Source organism: Nannospalax galili, unplaced genomic scaffold (assembly GCF_000622305.1).
Source record: "Nannospalax galili isolate Female #2095 unplaced genomic scaffold, S.galili_v1.0 scaffold476, whole genome shotgun sequence".
Classification (NCBI taxonomy): Eukaryota; Metazoa; Chordata; class Mammalia; order Rodentia; family Spalacidae; genus Nannospalax; species Nannospalax galili.
The window spans coordinates 26,477-30,624 of record NW_008338274.1 but is presented as its reverse complement, the minus strand read 5'-3'; the positions used below and the strand labels follow the sequence as shown (position 1 = coordinate 30,624).

At 42.1% G+C, this 4,148-nt stretch overlaps 2 pseudogenes; both read right to left on the bottom strand.

The window, feature by feature from the left end:
• Positions 1-328: 328 nt before the first annotated feature.
• On the bottom strand, positions 329-761 carry LOC103734174 (annotated as a pseudogene).
• Positions 762-763: 2 nt separating this feature from the next.
• On the bottom strand, positions 764-2,572 carry LOC103734190 (annotated as a pseudogene).
• Positions 2,573-4,148: the final 1,576 nt, after the last annotated feature.

Sequence of the window (4,148 nt, the reverse complement as noted above, 5' to 3'; positions counted from 1 at the left end):
AATTGTAAACCCTGCTTGCTTCTTAGTGCCATTTGCTTAGAATATTTTTTCCATCCTTTTACCTTAAGGTAGTTCCTGTCTTTGAAGGTGAGATGGGTTTCTTGCAGACAGCAGAAAGATGGATTTTGTTTCTTAATCTGTTTGCTTAGCCTGTGTCTTTTTTTTAACCAAAAACATTTTATTTTTAAAAAAACACACACTTTTTTCAAGTAACAATGATTAGTTTAGAAAAATGGGTGTACATCTTCAAAGTATTTCCCTTTAATGGGAAAGTTATCATTACTGAATCTAAACATTAAAGGTAAAATAAAGAATCAAGGAAACCCATTCATACTTCAGGCCCTTCTCCTCCAGGAACCAGCATTGTTATATTATTTCCATTTAGCAAAATCTGATCTAATTTAGTGATCCTTCTTCCTTCTGGTGTAATTTCAAACTCTGTGACATTTTCCAGCACCATATTATCACTTTGAGGGGGGCGTCTTCTGGAGACAAGATCTCCCTATAGCCCCAGCTGGCCTGGAAAGCTCAGAGATCCACATGCCTCTGCCTCCCAAGCACTGGGATTAAAGGTGTGTGCCACCATGCAGGCCACCCGTCATTTTTTAAAAGGATACTGACAAAAGTCATCAAATCCTAGAAGTGTGCCTGACAATTTCTTTATCACTTTTCATTACAATGTGAATTCGTGATCCTATACACTTGTCCACAAGCTCTAGAGGCAGGAGCTGCGAGGGGTTAGTGGTAGTGTTAGCCACCATGGCTATGGTGGAAATGGCAAAGCCCAGGCCAGAGACTTTAAATGAGTGTGCTTCTGCAGGGCCCCACAGCTCGCTGTAGTCTCAACCAATCGAAGGCTGATCTTGTGATCCGCGGGGTGAGATGTGGTTAAAAGAACCACTGGAGAGATGCCCACGGTGCCCGCAGTTTCCGAGTACTTGCTCAGTCTGTGTCTTTTGACTGGGGAGGTCAGTCCATTTATATTTAAGATTATTATTGAAAGGTGTGTATTGGTTTCCATCATTCTAACTGCTGTTTGTGTTCTCTCTGTAATTTTGTGTTTCCTAGATTATATCTTTGTTCATTTTCTTTCATTGCCCCTAGGGTATAGTTGTTTTTCTCTCTGCTCTCTGTATTGCTTCAAGTATTCTTTGAAGGGCTGGTTTTGTGGGCTTGTATTCTTTCAGGTTGTTTGTGTCAGGGAAGATTTTTCTTTCCCCCCTCAATGATAATGGACATTTTTGCTGGGTATAATATTCTGAGCTGGCATCTATTGTCATGTAGAACTGGACATACCTTGGTCTAGTCTCTTCTGGCTTTTATAGTTTGCATTGATAAGTCAGCTGTAATTCTGATGGGCTTTCCTTTGTATGTGACTTGTTGTTTTTCTTTTGCTGTTTTCAGTATTATATCCTTTTTCTGTACATGACTAAAAGGAACATACCTCAACATAATTAAAGCCATATATGACAAACCCACAGCCAATAGCATTCTAAATGGAGAAACACTGGAAGCATTCCCATTAAAATCGGGAACCAGACAAGGATGTCCACTATCTCTACTCCTTTTCAACATACTGCTTGAAACTCTTGTTAGAGCAATGAGACAGGAGAAAGAAATTAAAGGAGCACTAATTGGAAAAGAAGAGAGCAAACTATCACTTTTGCAGATGATGATACTATATCTAAGAGATCCCAAAAGTTCCACCAGAAACCTCCTAGAACTAATCAACACTTTCAGCATAGTCACAGGTTATAAAATCAATCTGCAAAAATCAGTAGCCTTTCTATATACCAATAGCAAGCAATTGGAGAAGGAATACAGGACCTGAGCTGATATTTTCTTATTCTTTGTAGCAATTGCTTTAATCTTTGGATCCTCCAGTAGTGAAGGGTCCTCTGGTTTGGCCCAGGGTCTATCTGGAGAGCTCAGTGGGCTATAGGCTGCGACACTGATACGCTTGGAGAGGAAGTACTAGATCAGTTTGTCCTGGGTGAGGTATGGGTGGCACTCGACCTGATTGGTCACTGGTTTATGTTTCAGTCCAAGTTTGTTCAAGATCCTTTCAATCTGGAAGTGGTTGAAGTTGGAGATGCCCAAGGCTTTCACTAATCCCTCATCCGCCAGTTCTTCCATGACCTCCCAGGCATCCAAGAATGTTATTTTACTGGTGAGAACATTGCCTTTATTATTGTTGGGGAATAACACCTCCCCCCTGGACTGAAATCCTTGTGGCCAGTGAATACGATAGAGGTCCCAGATAGTCTAGTTTCAGATCTATAAGATTCTTCTGGAAGGCTTCCTTCAGCAGTTTTCTCTCAAAGCAGGTGGGCCATAACTTCCTCACAATAAAGGGGTCCTCCTGCCTCACAACTTTCTCTTTGATCTTCTCTTGGACGGCTTCTCCCACCTCATTCTCGTACTGATTGGCATATGCACAGTCAATGTGGTGATATCCAGTGTCAATGGCCACCTTCACTGCTTCCTTGACTTGGCCTGGGGGAGACCTCCACGTGCCCAGGCCCATGATGGATATCTTAGCTTCGGTACTGAGCTCCACAAAGGTGGCCATGGCTGCTGTCGACGTGGTTCTGAGAGCTGAGAGAACAGATAGATGTCTATGTCCTGGTTAAGGAGGCAGGAGGTTTTCTGTCTCTCCTATCAGATTCTTTAAATGAGTTTACTAGAGGATAGATTTCTGAAATGTATGTATTGGCGCATTGAACTGACAGTTCTCTTTCCTCTGAATTGGCATGCTTTGTTGGAAGAGTGATATAGTTGGGATGCTGATTTTTAGATGATTTGGCCATGAAAGACATGAGCTTTCTGCAGCTGAGACACTGAATTTTTTTGAGGTTGAGGCAGGGGAGTTTAGATAGTAGACATTGCACTGAACTTTGGCTGGAGAATCACTTTGGCTCAGGCTGGTGTCAGAACCAAGGCAAACTCTCTCTACTCAGTCAATTTATCTTTTGCCAAGTCATCTTTTCAACTAATCTCAAACTTCAGGAGATACATAATTTTAAAGTATGAGGTTTTCAAAGTCACCTTTATTTGATTGCAAGTCCCATCAAGTTGATGGCCCAAGAAGCACAATGTGGCTACTCAAGACCTCTTTCTTACTCCTGAGGATTTGGAGAAAACAGTTACCACAAGACAGAACTTCTTTACTAACAAAGAAAATATGTTCAAAGAGTAACACGATATGATTACTCAAGCACTTCATTTTTAAAAGTTTATTGAAATGGAAATAATCAGTATTTGTTAAAATGAGAGGGTGCATGATTTAGATACTGGTAGTTCTCAGGAGAGGGAAAGAGTGTACTGGGTTGTCTCACTCCTGTATCCCAGCACTCAAAGCTGAAGCAATAGGCCAGCTTTAGGTAAACAATGAGACCGCTTCAAAAAAGACCAAAGAAGTACTTTCTCTGAACTACCCACCATCACCATCCCTAAATTCAGATTTCTGCCAATCTGAAAGTCTTCTAGGATTTGGAGATGGTATTTCCTCCAAAGGCTTGCATGCAGGAGGCTCTCTCAATGAGGCTGGGGACTAACAACACTAAGCCCCAAAGGCTACTTGCTCTTCCTTTGCAATCTGTAAGGGGCCAGATGGCTCTGTGCCTAGAAGCCACATGAGTCCTCTCTGGCCCCCTTCTTTCTCTCTCCCAAACTCTAGATAACATTTTATAAAAAGAGATCATCACCTCACCCTGTGCAGAGAGAAGCATCTGACATGGTAGTAGAAATCATGCTGTCTCTCAGGGTACAGTTACTTCCTGGAAAAAGTGCCAGTCTTTCCTGAATCAAGGACACTCCTGAAGTAATGAGAATTTTAAGGGCAAGAGCTAAGCAATTGCCACACTTGTCCGCAGCTTGGTTTGGAGGAAGGAGACAATAGGAGCAAATGGACATTCTCGCAAGCTAAAAAAGCCAAGGTCTGGAGAAGCTGCCGAGGTGAGCAGCAACTGCTTTGATTTATGTTTCGTTCCCAGTGGGGCTAAGAGAACTATGAAGAATTATTTCCTTGCCTAAGCTCTTTTCTCCCGTAGAGAAGGAAAAAAGTGTGAAACTGTGATATAAAATGGACATTTCCCTTTGGACACTGTGTCACTAAGGGAGGATGGCGGTCTCTGACGGGGATGGGG